Source organism: Hyla sarda, chromosome 5 (genome assembly GCF_029499605.1).
Source record: "Hyla sarda isolate aHylSar1 chromosome 5, aHylSar1.hap1, whole genome shotgun sequence".
In the NCBI taxonomy this organism is placed as follows: Eukaryota; Metazoa; Chordata; class Amphibia; order Anura; family Hylidae; genus Hyla; species Hyla sarda.
In genome coordinates, this window is record NC_079193.1 from 177,080,285 (window position 1) to 177,096,987 (window position 16,703).

General features: G+C 41.3%; 1 long non-coding RNA gene across 2 annotated transcripts in view; it reads right to left on the bottom strand.

The window, feature by feature from the left end:
- LOC130273654 (uncharacterized) overlaps positions 1–16,703 on the bottom strand; it is a 43,648-nt gene that overhangs the window by 22,081 nt on the left and 4,864 nt on the right. The window contains exon 3 of one of the 2 annotated variants that reach the window (XR_008844075.1): positions 14,631–14,760. The exons of the other annotated variant lie outside the window; for it this stretch is intronic. This is a non-coding gene — a long non-coding RNA (uncharacterized LOC130273654). Of the gene's footprint in view, positions 1–14,630; positions 14,761–16,703 lie in introns of those variants that run through there. 2 annotated transcript variants of the gene reach the window in all.

Below are 16,703 nucleotides of genomic sequence, written 5' to 3' on the forward strand. Positions count from 1 at the left end.
TACATGCTGGGAGTTGTAGTTTTGCAAGAGCTGGAGGTTTGCCCCCCATCCCCCCCCCCCCCACAGGGTACATTCACTTGGGCGGGTTTACAGTGAGTTTCCTGCTTCAAGTTTGAGCTGCGGCAAACTCACCGTAAACACCCACCAGTGCGAATGTACCCTAAAAACACTAAACTACACTAACACATAATAAAGGGTAAAACACTACATATACACCCCCTGCACTGTCCTTTCCAATAAAAATGAAAAACTTATCGTACGGCAGTGTTTCCAAAATGGAACCTCCAGCTATTGCAAAACAACAACTCCCAGCATTTCCGGACAGCTACTGACTGTCCAGGCATGCTGGGAGTTTAGCAACAGCTGGAGACACCCTGTTTGGGAATCACTGGCGTAGAATGCCCCTATGACCACCCCTATGCAATACCTAATTTAGTTCTCAAATGCGCATGGCGCTCTCTCACTTCGGAGCCCTGTCGTATTTCAAGGAAACAGTTTAGGGCCACACATGGGGAATTTCCGTACTCGGAAGAAATTGCACTACAAATTTTGGGGGGCTATTTTTCCTTTTACCCCTTATGAATAATGTTGAGCGGCATAGGCCATATTCGAATTCGCGATATTTCGCGAATATATGGACGAATATTCGTCTATATTCGCTACATTCGCATATGCATAATATTCGTGTAAATTTTCGCATATGCGAACATTCACATATACGAAAATTTACATACGAAAAAATGCGCATATAAAAATATTCGCATATAAGAATTTAGCATATGTACAAATGCGCATATGCGAAACATTTCATAACAGAAAATTCGTATATCAGAAAATTAGAATATGTGAAAATGCGCATATACGAAAAATGTCTTGCCAGAAAATTTGCATGTAAGAAAATTAACATATGCGAAATTTTACATAGGTGAAAATTCGCATGTAAGAGAATTAGTGCATGGGAAGATTCGCATATACGAAAATCTACATAGGAGAAAATACGCATATAAGAAAATTAGCATATGTGAAAATGAGCATATGCTAAAATTTGCATAAGCGAAAAAAACTGAATATTCGTAATTGCGAATATATAGTGCTATATTCGTGAATATTCGCGTATTCGCGAATGTGCGATATTCGAGAATAAAATTCGAATTGCGCATATTCGCGAGCAACACTACTTATGAAAAGGAAAAGTTGGGGGCTACACCAGCCTGTTAGTGTAAAAAAAATAAAAAATACCCCATATACGGAAATACCCCATATGTGAATGTAAAATGCTTTGCGGATGTACAACAAGGCTCAGGAGTGAGAGCGCACTATGTACATTTGAGGCCTAAATTGGTGATTTGCACAGGGGTGGCTGATTTTACAGCGGTTCTGACATAAACCCCAAAAAATAAATACCCACATGTGACCACATTTTGGAAACTACACACCTCACAGAACATAATAAGGGGTATTGTGAGCTTTAAGAGAGCACTTGATGTCCACACATGGGGTATTTCCATACTCAGAAGAAATTGGATTAGAAATTTTGGTGGGCATTTTCTCCCATTACCCTTTCTAAAAATTGTAAATTTGGGAGGGGGGGGGGGGGGGAAACTGCACTTTAGTGAAAAATTGTTTTTTTCATTTACACATCCGACTTTAACGAAAAGCTGTCAAACACCTGTGGGGTGTTAAGGCTCACTGGACCCCTTGTTATGTGCCTTGTAGTTTCCAAAATGGTATGCCATGTGTTTTTTTTTATGCTATTCTGGCACCATAGGGGCTTCCTAAATGCAACATACCCCCCAAAAACCATTTCAGCAAAATTCCCTCTCCAAAATCCCATTGTTGCTTCTTCCCTTCTGAGCCCTCTACTGCGCCTACTGAACACTTGACATACACATATTTCATTACTCGAGAGAAATTGGAGATACAAAATATCAAAATATAGAAATTGGGTCTCATAGTCTTGAATATAGGATTTAAATTAAAATGTTTATTAAATATATGATGTAATGTACTGTGGATCACAGGGCCCTTGTGATCCCACAGTAAAATTTATAAATATTTAATATTTATAATCCTTGGCAATTTAATAATATATATAATGTTACAATATTAAAAACAATAATATATTAAAAACAATAAATAAGTGTCCACATATCTATAGAAATAATTGAAATTGGTGATTTGTGAATAGCAGTGATAACAATTTGAGCTGCTATTTTCACAAATATTTGTATCCAGTTAGAAAAGGAAAGTGGTTAAAGTCTTGAATAGAATACAGCAAAGATGAATGGCAATTGTATCATTTATTGTATACTTTTGTAGCAGATTTCAATCCTCTAGGCAGAGGGCCCCCAGCTGGAGACACTGCCGTCTCCTAATTGTGCAGCCGCAATATGACAAATGAATGAAAAATAGCGTTAGTTACAATAAGTTCCGATCCTCTATGTAGAGGGCTCGCAGCTGGAGACACTGCTGTCTCCTAAATATGCAGCGGCAATAGAAGTATAAGTGTAAGTGAAAGTCAGCACTTATATGGCAAATGACGATCCTCTATGCAGAGGAATCGCCGCTGGAGACACTGCCGTCTCCTATATGCGGCGATATTATGAAGAAAGCAGCGCTTATATCTATAGTCAGAGTGAGTAATTTATGCAGATAGCGCTAGTCGTCAGACGGTCCTGGTCCCTGGATGGAGGGTGCGCTGCTGGAGCCTCGGCAGCCTCAGATATGCAGCAATAGAAGTGGGCTCCGTCTATGAGTACTGCAGCTGTTGTCCTGCTAACAGTAATGCTGGGCGTCGGTCTCCACGTGTTGGGGAGTAGCACGTACTGTCAGGGGTTGATTGACAGAAGTGATTAATCTTTTTTTGAGAAAGCTGTATTCTTTGATTAAAGGTGATGTGGCACTTGGAATAAATGATTGAAGCTGGACGCGTTTCAGGTCCTCCTTAGGACCTTTCTTCAGCAGCAAAAAATAAATGTAATGCTCTTGGAGATCATTTGGGGGTTTATATATCCATTACTCCTCCTTTTTTGGGATGTCACATCCAATTAGCAAAAAATGGGATTCATGGAAGAAGTGGAAAGAGTAGAAAATGAATGGAATACATACATAGATGTTAGTGTCATTTCAGTGAGACTTATGTGATTTATTTTATGATTTCTGTACATATCTGTAGCATATTGGAATATTATTCCTAATATAAATATATGAATGATTGGAGGAATAAACATTCGTACCCTCCATTATTTATCAGTGTATGTTTATTTCAATTTATCTGAGGGAAATAGGGATAATGACATGAATTAAAAAGTGGAAATAAATACATAGATGAATGCAAGTGATAGGGGATGGGGGGATGTGTAAAGAGTGGGTAGTCAGTGTATAATTAGTGTGTGTATATTGCGGATTTAAGTGTATAAAGGCTTGGTTGAAATTTGTGATTTGCTAGTAGTGTTGAGCGGCATAGGCCATATTCGAATTCGCGAATATTCACGAATATATGGACGAATATTCGGCATATATTCGCGAATATTCGCAATATTCTCGATTTATTTTCCCATATGCGAGAATTCGCGTATGCGAAAATTAGCTTATACAGAAATAAATGCAAGCTAAAATTTGCATATGCGAAAATTAGCATATGCTAATTTTCACATATGCGAAAATTCGCACACAGGTCTCACACAGTAGTATTAGAGCCTTCTTTACACCACACAAGCTGGAAGCAGAAAGGGATGATCACTGTGATGTGTACTGTGAAAAAAAAAAAAAAAAAAAAAAAAAAAACAATATTCGTAATTACGAATATATAGTGCTATATTCGCGAATATTCGCGAATTCGCGAATATGCGATATTCGCGAATAAAATTCGCATTGTGAATATTCGCGAGCAACACTATTTGCTAGACTACTTAAAAGTGATATTGTGATAGGGATGTTGTGATGTGTTAATAATATAATAGGGATGTGTAAAAAGGGATGTATACAAATTTTTTAAAAAAATTTGAATTTCTTAAAAAATTCCCCCAAAAATGTTTTCAAAAAAATTCTTCCAAAAATCTTTAAAAACTCTTTTAATCTTTTAAAAATATTTTTTTTTAAGTTTTTTATTTAAAAAAATTATTTTATATATAAAAATATATGGAAAAAAATATTTTCAAAAATGTTTTTCTAAATTTTTTTTCTCATTTTTATTATTATGAAGATCTGTAGAGATATTTGTATATTGTGTGCTTCAGCTCTGTTTGATGAATACCAGGAGAGAGGTCCTTACTGTAGAGAAATTGGGTTACAAATTTTGGGGGGATTTTTCTCTTATTTCCCCTTGTAAAAATTCAAAAACTGGGTCTACAAGAACATGCGAATGTAAAAAATTTAGATTTTGAACTTTGTCCTTCACTTTGCTGCTATTCCTGTGAAACACCTAAAGGATTAACACACTTACTGAATGTCATTTTGAATACTTTGAGGGGTGCAGTTTCCATAATGTGGTCATTTGTGGGGTATTTCTAATATGAAGGCCCTTCAAATCCACTTCAAACTGAACTGGTCCCTGAAAAATTCTGATTTAGAAAATTTTGTGAAAATTGGAAAATTGCTGCTGAACTTTGAAGCCCTCTGAGGTCTTCCAAAAGTAAAAACATGAAAATTTTATGATGCACACATAAAGTAGACATGTTGTATATATGAATCAATATATAATTTATTTGGAATGTCTATTTTCCTTACAAAGAGAGAGCTGTTTGCATAACATTTTGGAATTTTTCACCAAGAAATTATGGAAGTATCAACAAAAATTTACCAATAACATAAAGTAGAATATGTCAAGAAAAAACCCCAGAATAGGAACATAGTTGTCCCCCAGATTAGGAGCATAGTTTTCCCCCAGATTAGCATAGTTATCCCCATATTAGGAGCATAGTTGTCCCCCAGATTAGCAGCATAGTTGTCTCCCAGATTAGGCAACATAGTTGTCCCCCAGATTAGGCAGCATAGTTGTCCCCCAGATTAGGCAGCATAGCTGTCCCCCAGATTAGGCAACATAGCTGTCCCCCAGATTAGGCAACATAGCTGTCCCCCAGATTAGGCAGCATAGTTGTCCCCCAGATGAGGCAGCATAGTTGTCCCCCAGATGAGGCAGCATAGTTGTCCCCCAGATTAGGCAGCATAGTTGTCACCCAGATTAGGCAGCATAGTTGTCCCCCAGATTAGGCAGAATAGTTGTCCCCCAGATTAGGAGCATAGTTGTTCCCCAGATTAGGAGCATAGTTGTCTCCAGATTAGGAGCATAGTTGTCCCCAAGATTAGGAGCATAGTTGTCCCCCAGATTAGGCAGCATAGTTGTCCCCCAGATTAGGCAGCATAGTTGCCCCCCAGATTAGGCAGCATAGTTGCCCCCCAGATTAGGCAGCATAGTTGCCCCCCAGATTAGGCAGCATAGTTGCCCCCCAGATTAGGCAGCATAGTTGCCCCCCAGATTAGGCAGCATAGCTGTCCCCCAGATTAGGCAGCATAGCTGTCCCCCAGATTAGGCAACATAGCTGTCCCACAGATTAGGCAGCATAGTTGTCCCACAGATTAGGCAGCATAGTTGTCCCCCAGATGAGGCAGCATAGTTGTCCCCCAGATTAGGCAGCATAGTTGTCCCCCAGATTAGGCAGCATAGTTGTCCCCCAGATTAGGCAGAACAGTTGTCCCCCAGATTAGGAGCATAGTTGTCCCCCAGATTAGGAGCATAGTTGTCCCCCAGATTAGGAGCATAGTTGTCCCCCAGATTAGGAGCATAGTTGTCCCCAGATTAGGAGCATAGTTGTCCCCAAGATTAGGAGCATAGTTGTCCCCCAGATTAGGCAGCATAGTTGTCCCCCAGATTAGGCAGCATAGTTGCCCCCCAGATTAGGAGCATAGTTGTCCCCCAGATTAGGAACATAGTTTTCCCCCAGATTAGGCAGCATAGTTGTCCCCCAGAGTAGGAGCATAGTTGTCCCCAGATTAGGAGCATAGTTGTCCCCCAGATTAGGAGCATAGTTGTCCCCCAGATTAGGAGCATAGTTGTCCCCTAGAATAGGCAGCATAGTTGTCCCCAGATTAAGCAACATAGTTGTCCCCGAGATTAGGCAGCATAGTTATCCCCCAGATTAGGCAGCATAGTTGTCCCCTAGATTGGGCAGCATAGTTGTCCCCTGGATTAGGAGCACAGTTATCCTCTAGATTAGGCAGCATAGCTGTCCCCCAGATTAGGAGCATAGTTATCCCCCAGATTAGGCAGCATAGTTGTCCCCCAGATTAGGAGCATAGTTGTCCCCCAGATTAGGCAGCATAGTTGTCCCCCGGATCCCCCAGATTAGGCAGCATAGTTGTCCCCCGGATTAGGCAGACAACACACAGACACACACAGACACATATATACACAGACAACACACAGAAACATATATACACAGACAACACACAGACACATATATACACAGACAACACAGACACATATATACACAAACAACACACAGACACATATATACACAGACAACACACAGACAACACAGACACATATATACACAGACAACACAGACACATATATACACAGACAACACACACACAGACATATATATACACAGACACAAATATACACAAACACACAGACACATATATACACAGACAACACACAGACACATATATACACAGACAACACACGGACACATATATACACAGACAACACACAGACACATATATACACAGACACATATATACACAGACACATATATACACAGACAACACAACACACAGACATATATATACACAGACAACACACAGACATATATATACACAGACACATATATACACAGACAACACAACACAATACACATATATACACAGACAACACACAGACACATATATACACAGACACATATATACACGCAGACACGTATATACACATATATACACAGACAACACACAGACACATATATACACAGACAACACACAGGCACATATATACACAGACAACACACAGACACATATATACACAGACAACACAGACACATATATACACAGACAACACACAGACACATATACACAGACAACACACAGATACATATAGACACATACAACACACAGACAACACACAGACACATATATACACGGACAACACACAGACACATATACACAGACAACACACAGACACATATACACAGACAACACACAGACACATATACACAGACAACACACAGACACATATACACAGACAACACACAGACACAAATATACACAGACAACACACAGACACAAATATACACAGACAACACACAGACACATATATACACAGACAACACACACAGACAACACACAGACACATATATACACAGACAACACACAGACACATATACACAGACAACACACAGACACATATATACACAGACACATATATACACAGACAACACACAGACCCATATATACACAGACAACACACAGACACATATATACACAGACAACACACAGACACATATATACACAGAGAACACACAGACACATATATACACAGACACATATATTGACAGACAACACAACACACAAACACATCTATACACAGACAACACACAGACACATATATACACACATATATACACAGACAACACACAGACACATATATACACAGACACATATATACACACATACACATATATACACAGACAACACAAAGACAACACAGACACATATATACACAGACAACACACAGACAACACAGACACATAATTACACAGTCAACACACAGACACATATATGCACAGGCAACACACAGACATATATATACACAGACAACACACAGACACATATATACACAGACAACACACATATATACACAGGCAACACAACACACAGACACATATATACACAGACAACACACGGACACATATATACATAGACAACACACAGACACATATATACACAGACACATATATACACAGACAACACACAGACACATATATACACAGACAACACACAGACACATATATACACAGACACATATATACACAGATAACACACAGACACATATATACACAGACAACACACAGACACATATATACACAGACACATATTTACACAAACACACAGACACATATATACACACACACACACATATATACACAGACAACACAACACACAGACACATATATACACAGACAACACAACACACAGACACATATATACACAGACAACACACAGACACATATATACACAGACAACACACGGACACATATATACACAGACAACACACAGACACATATATACACAGACAACACACAGACACATATACACACAGACAACACACAGACACATATATACACAGACAACACAGACACATATATACACAGACACATATATACACAGACAACACAACACACAGACACATATATACACAGACAACACACAGACACATATATACACAGACACATATATACACAGACAACACAACACACAGACACATATATACACAGACAACACACAGACACATATATACACAGACAACACACAGACACATATATACACAGACACATATATACACAGACAACACAACACACAGACACATATATACACAGACAACAAAAACACAGACACATATATACACAGACAACACACAGACACATATATACACAGACAACACACAGACACATATATACACAGACAACACACAGACACATATATACACAGACAACACGGAAACACTCACCCGGCCGGAGTTTAGAGCTGAGGGGAGGGGGCGAGGGAGACAGGATACACAGCCTCTCCTCTGCCTTCAGAGGTTCTAAGACTGCACGGCAAAGAGAAGGCGGGGGAGGGGAGAGAGTGCACGCCCCCTCCCTCTTCCTGTCAGCACTTCCTGTCATTGCACGGGAGCACAGTGCACAGGCTGGTGCAGATCTGGGCATTGTATGGCCGACAGTCAGTGCGGCCGGTCAGAGCCAATCAAAGGGCCGAAGGTGGCCCGTGGGCCGTACAATGCCCAGGTCTGATCTAGAGAATAAAGAGAACATGTAATTTGTACCATAAAGTTAACTGTGTAAATAGAAACCCCTCCATAATGAGCAAAATCATGGTTTTCTAATGTTCTTTTTAATTTTTCAAAACAAATAATATTTTTATGGTTTCACTGAAAATGTTATGAAAAATACAAAAATGGAGATGGCGTCTGATGCCGTTATCCTATTAATTGGAAGGGAGATGCAAAAAAAGATAAGGAGCCGCTCACCTTTCAGTGTTGTACTGGCAGGCACAATACTGTTGATAGCTTTATGGTGGTGGCACTGATCAGGAGCCACTTGCTATCAGTTAGCTTGGGTAGCTGTGCAGGGTGCAGATGCAGTGAGGGTGATTTTCGGGGTATTTCTGGCAGGGAATCACCCCTATATCCAACTTGGAGACGCAGCACTTCACCGAAGTCACAGGACACAAGGGGTGTAGAAGTTAGCAGAAATTTGTTTTTATTTTTTATAGTACAGGTACATCTTAGAACGGTAAAAGTACATATAATATTTGGACAACGTGTTTCTAGAGGTAGCCTCCTCTTTTCCTCAGATCCAATCTTATTTAAGATGTACCTGTACTATAAAAAATAAAAAATTATTTCTGTTAACTTCTAACCTCATTCTGTCCTGTGACTCCGGTGAAGCACTGCGTCTCCAAGTCAAAAATAGGGGTGATTTCCTGCCAGGAATACCCCAAAAATAACCCTCACAACATCTGCATTTTTATGGGTTTGCCATACATTTCATGGTAAAAGGAAAAGTGTCATTACAAAGTACACTGCTCAAAAAAATAAAGGAAACACTAAGATAACACATCCTAGATCTGAATGAATGAACTAATCGTATGAAATACTTTCATCTTTACATATTTGAATGTGCTGACAACAAAAACCTACAAAAATTATCAAAGCAAATCAAATTTATCAACCCATGGAGGTCTGGAAAGGGAGTCACACTCAAAATCAAAGCGGAAAACAACACTACAGGCTGATCCAACTTTGATGTAATGTCATTAAAACAAGTCCTGCCAGACCTGGACTAAAGCATCTGCCAACTCCTAGACAGTCTGTGGTGTGGTGTTGGTGGATGGAGCGAGACATGATGTCCCAGATGTGCTCAATCGGATTCAGGTCTGGGGAACGGGCGGGCCAGTCCATAGCATCAATGCTTTCCTCTTGCAGGAACTGCTGACACACCCCAGCCACATTAGGTCTAGCATTGTCTTGTATCAGGAGGAATCCAGAGCCAACCACACCAGCATATGGTCTCACAAGGAGTCTGAGGATCTCATCTTGGTACCTCATGGTAGTCAGGCTAGCTCTGGCAAGCACATGGAGGGCTGTGCGGGCCCCCAAAGAAATGCCACCCCACAACATTACTGACCCACCACAGCACCCAGGCAGCAGAACGTTCTCCACGGCGTCTCCAGACTCTGTCATGTCTGTCACATGTGCTCAGTGTGAACCTGCTATAATCTGTGAAGAGCACAGGGCACCAGTGGCGAATTTGCCAATCTTGGTGTTCTCTGGCAAATGCCAAACATCCTGCATGGTGTTGGGCTGTAAGCACAACCCCAACCTGTGAACGTCGGGCCTTCATACCACCCTCATGGAGTCTGTTTCTGACTGTTTGAGTGGACACATGCACATTTCTGGCCTGCTGGAGGAAATTTTTCAGGGCTCTGGCAGTGCTCCTCCTGCTCCTCCTTGCACAAAGGCGGAGGTAGCGGTCCTGCTGCAGCATTGTTGCCCTCCTACGGCCTCCTCCATGTCTCCTGATGTACTGGCCTGTCTCCTGGTAGCACCTGCATGCTCTGGACACTACGCTGACAGACACAGCAAACTTTCTTGGCGCAGCTCTCAGTGATGTGCCATCCTGGATGAGCTGCACTACCTGAGCCACTTGCGTGGATTGTAGAATCTGTGGGTTGTAGATTCTACTACTAGAGTGAAAGCACCGCCAGCATCCAAAAGTGACCAAAACATCAGCCAGGAAGCATAGGAACTGAGAAATGGTCTGTGGTCACCACCTGCAGAACCACTCCATTATTGCCTATAATTTCCACCTGTTGTCTGTTCCATTTGCACAACAGCATGTGAAATTGATTGTCAATCTGAGTTGCTTCGATGGACAGTGTGATTTCACAGAAGTGTGATTGACTTGGAGTTAAAATGTATTGTGTAAGTGTTCCCTTTATTTTTTTTTGAGCAGTGTACAATTGGTCGCATAAAATAATAGCTCTTAAATAGTAAGGAGGAAAAAAACTAAGATGTACAAATGAAAATTGGCTATGTCCTCAATGCCAATATAGGCTGTGTCCTTAAATGGGCACTGTCAGATAATAAAACTGTTTATATGTTGTAATTCTTGGCAAAACATTAACCTTTCTAATTTACTTCATAAGAAAATATTATTTCCTTTTTATAGAAATCATAACTAATAAAATCATGGCTTTGTCCAAGCTGAACCACAGACATGGACAAAGTCCACTAAATAAGGGTGGATTAGCACTTCTCTATGCTCTCTCCTGTCTGATAGCACTCCTCTGTGCTCTCTTCTGTCTGACAGGACTCATCTGTGCTCTCTCCTGTCTGATAGCACTCCTTTGTGCTCTCTCCTGTCTGATAGCACTCCTCTGTGCTCTCTTCTGTCTGATAGCACTCCTCTGTGCTTTTTCCTGTCTGATAGTACTCCTCTGTGCTCTCTCCTGTCTGATAGTACTCCTCTGTGGTCTCTCTTGTCGGATAGTACTCCTCTGTGCTCTCTCCTGTCTGATAGTACTCCTCTGTGCTCTCTCTCTATTGTCTGATAGGACTCCACTGTGCTCTCTCCTGTTTGATAGTACTCCTCTGTACTTTCCTGTCTGATAGTACTCCTCTGTGCTCTCTCTCTATTGTCTGATAGCACTCCTCTGTGTTCTTTCCTGTCTGATAGTACTCCTCTGTGCTCTCTACTGTCCTATAGTACTCCTTTGTGCTCTCTTCTGTCTAATAGCACTCCTCTGTGTTCTCTTCTGTCTTATAGCACTCCTCTGTGCTCTCTCCTGTCTGATAGTACTCCTCTGTGCACTCTCCTGTCTGATAGCACTCCTCTGTGCTCTCTTCTGTCGGATAGGACTCCTCTGTGCTCTCTTCTGTCGGATAGGACTCCTCTGTGCTCTCTCCTGTCTGATATCACTCCTCTGTGCTCTCTCCTGTCTGATAGGACTCCTCTGTGCTCTCTCTTGTCTGATAGCACTCCTCTGTGCTCTCTTGTCAGATAGTACTCCTCTGTGCTCTCTCCTGTCTGATAGTATTCCTCTGTGCTCTCTCCTGTCTGATAGTACTCTTCTGTGCTCTTTCCTGTCTAATAGTACTCCTCTGTTCACTCTCCTGTCTGATAGCACTCCCCTGTGCTCTCTCCTAATAGTACTCCTCTGTGCTCTATCCTGTCTAATAGCACTCCTCTGTGCTCTCTCCTGTCTGAAAGTACTCCTCTGTGCTCTCTCCTGTCTGATAGCACTCCACTGTGCTCTCTCCTGTCTGATAGTGCTCCTCTGTGCTCTCTCCTGTATGACAGGACTCCTCTGTACTCTCTCCTGTCTGATAGTAGTCTTCTGTGCTCTCTCCTGTCTGATAGGACTCCTCTGTGCTCTCTCCTATCTGATAGGACTCCTCTGTGCTCTCTCTTGTCTGATAGCACTCCTTTGTGCTGTCTGGTAAGACAGGAGTGAGCATAGAGGAGTGCTAGCCCATCCTCACTTACTGGACTTTGTCCATGCTTGTGCTTCAGCTCGGACAAAACCATGATTTTATAAGCCATGATTTCTATAAAAAAGGAAATAACATTTTACTTTGAGGAGGAAAAAAGACCTGAAATAAAATAGTTCTATGTCTCGCAAAAGGCATGAAACCAATTGTTATTTCACAAAAACGAATGAAATATCATCAAACTGAAAAGATAAGGGACTGATTCATTATTAAAGTAATCAGCAAGAATATTAGAGGGCACTCACCAAAGTCATGGCTTCATATCTTTATTTTACTTGATTGCAGTGAATAGGAGTGTGGTGTCAGGCAGGTATCATGGCAGAGACACCGAGGACCTTCATGCTGAGGTCCTCGGCGTCTCCGTCATGATACCTGCCTGACACCGCACTCCTGTTCACTGCAATCAAGTAAAATAAAGATATGAAGCCACGACCTTGGTGAGTGCCATCTAATATTCTTGCCGATTACATTATGGAACTGTTTACATTTCTATAGACTGAGCAATACAACCAAAGAATAAGTTGGCCAGCACTATTAATTCCAAACTATTGTAAAAACCTAGCTTGCAGGTGCAGGATGCTGGGCTAAATATACAGCAACAGGAGAATACAGCAGCACACTGCAAGCACAAACATATAGATGAAACATGAGTATATAGATTAAACATGAGTATATAGATAGAACATGAAAAGCTATACAGCTGTAATGCAATAAATGAAGATATGAAACTATGAAATTATGAGGTATTTAGCTTGCAAATTTGGCGCCAAATAGCGTGGACCATCCCACCACGGTAAGGTGACCTCATTCTGGGACGGACCCTACACTATGAATATGCCTCTGTGTGAACAGTACAGCAGGCATTGCAAGGTCTGAAACATCCTGCAACCTGTACCCCACCCACCTCTATTAGGTGTATATTAGGTGCCTTAGATGTTTCAGACCTTGCAATGCCTGCTGTACTGTTCACACAGAGGCATATTCATAGTGTAGGGTCCGTCCCAGAATGAGGTCACCTTACCGTGGTGGGACGGTCCACGCTATTTGGTGCCAAATTTGCAAGCTAAGTACCTCATAATTTCATAGTTTCATATCTTCATTTATTGCATTACAGCTGTATAGCTTTTCATGTTCTATCTATATACTCATGTTTTATCTATATATTCATGTTTCATCTATATCAGTGTGCTGTTGTATTCTCCTGTTGCTGTATAGACTGAGCACCTTCATGGTCTTTGTGCTACTCATCAATCCTCCTGTATTCAACTAATCCGTTACATCAGCAGTCCCGTTGCTTTGTCTCTATACCATAACATTCATTATTAAAGGGTTGTGCCTGTTTAGGAAAATATGTGCTTTCAACACATAATGACAAGACATGTAATCTTCCCAAAGTCACTTATCTGCTGTTTTCTCAGTATGCATAGGCACTCACCAGCAGGAAATGTTCTAAAATCTTCTGGGTACTGTCATCTTTGTCTCCAGCTCACTTCTTTCACATCCGCTCCTCTCCCAGGAGACAATGATCACATGTTTTTTCAGTGGAAATGTGGGTTTTGCTTGCAACTATGTCTGCTTGCATGCCAGGAGGCTTTGCCACATCACCTACTGCAGCCCATCCCCCATAATGTCATGTTGTATCATCATGTGACAAGTAGACTGGCTGAGAAAGGGGGCATGTAGTGCCACATATGCAAAGTACATGATCCTTCTGTGCTGGCAAAGTGGGTGTGGATTTGGGCTGAATGAGAGGGTTCCCGATGCGTAGAGAAAGCAAAGAATGCAATGGACTCTGAAATTCACAAAGACTAATATTCAAACAGTTTTATTCACAGGTGAATTACACAATACATAGGATGGTCCTAATTAATGGAGTTTTCGATGGCTGGTGAATGGCATCCCTCATGATTTGGGACAGAATATTGAGAAGTGAAATAATAGATTCTATCTGAGGATTTTCTGCGATGGTATAAAAGAAAAAATCCAATGAGGACCTGTTGAGCATCCAAAGGGAAAGGAAGATCTATGAGACTGCCTTTATCAGTACTTCCACTTGTAATAACATACAAATTGTTAAGCCTGTCGAGGATAAATAAATACATACATAAAGAAACCAATCCTTGCACATGCTGACTGTTTAGGGAAAACAAACAAAATGCCATTTCCATAATAATTTAGAATGTAGCGTATAGTACAGAATATTTTTTGATAACAGTAGACTGTGCTTTAAGCACCGGAGAAAGTAGGTATGCGTGGTATTCCCGGCAGGGAATCCCCCCTAAATCCGACTTTGGTGTGGAACGCTTCACCGGAGCTTGCAGGACACAGTACAGGTGGGGTATTGCAGTGCTAATTTGTAATTCTTCAACAAGCAGGTGCATAAAAGGTGGTGCACGGATATACAGGACATCATATGAACAACGTGCTTCTAGAGTTGGATTCCTCTCTTCCTTAGGTCCAATCGAACCTAGCATTAGCATTAATAATGGGTTAAAAATTAAAAATGTTTGGATCATTTTGAACATTTGTCTTCTATAGAGTGTGTACATTACAATACAATACAAGCTGTTAGATGCTATTTAGAGCTGGTACCATGCGACAAGTACCATGACAGCTCAAGTCTACAGCTCCTTCTTCTGCTCTACTAAATGTTAATCTAAGCTGATATATTTACAATCAAATACATTTTGGTCATAAGATGTTAGCTCAGATTAACATTTGGGAGAGCAGAGAAAGGAGCTGTAGGCTTGTGTGATGGAATGAGATCTAAATGGCATCTAGCAGCTGATATTTTACTGTAAGACATATCAGCTGCACAAGACAAATGGCCCAACAATCCTCCTTGCTTGCTAGAGACTTACAAGCAAAATGCAATATGCAATGAGCATGTATGAACGTCTCAGTGGATACCCAAGGCTATTGTAACTAAGAACAACAGGGCAAAACATAGCAGGCCCATGGGGAATTAGTAAGTATGTATAACACGGTGGCTCTGTGGTTAGCACTGTTTCCTTGCAGCTCTGGGGTCCTGGGTTTGAATCCCACCAAGGACAACGTCTGCGAAGATTTTGTATGTTATCTCCATGTTTGCGTGGGTTTCCTCCAGGTTCTCTGGTTCCCTCCCATCCTTAATAACATACTGATAGGTCTAGATTGTGAGCCTCAATGGGGACAGGGGACAATTTAAAGGGGTTAGCCACCATAAGGTGATTTTAGTACGTACCTGGAAGACAGTAATGGACATGCTAAGAAAGGATCTGCGCTTGTCTTGGGGCTAAATGGCTATTTTGTGAGATTACCATAATACTGTGGCTAACTTTTTGTGAACTGGTATTTCCTGTCTGGGTTTCCTTCTTTGCCTACAAATCCCATAATTCAATTTTCCTCCCTCCCACACATCAGCCACCCCACCTTTTGAAACATAAGTGAGCTGCATTCATTAAAAAGACCTGTGTTTTTCAATCAGGGTGCCTACAGCTGTTGCAAAAACACAATTAGTTGCAGATTGATCTCTCTCCCACCAAGAGATCCCTCCACGCATTGAAGCAGACAAGCTGACTAGTGAGTCAGGTATCGGCCGCATTGCAACCTGGGAAAAATCTGAGACAACAGTCATTTTGCATGCTGTTAAAAATAAATATTGGAGTGAAAATCACAAAAGAATTGTGAGAAAACCGTCACACACAGGTACAGACACTATATTATGAACCACACTAACTTTACAGCCCCTGTAGCATAGTCAAATAAAAAAAATCCTGGAATACCCCTTTAACCCCTTAAGGACAATGGACGTACTCCTACGCCCCCGTTTCCGAGTCCTTAAGGACCGAGGACGTAGGAGTACGTCCTATCCTTTCCCGGCCCCCCGCCGCTAGCCGGAGGGGAGCCAGTGCCTGATGCCTGCTGAAATCGTTCAGCAGGCATCGCGGCATATCGC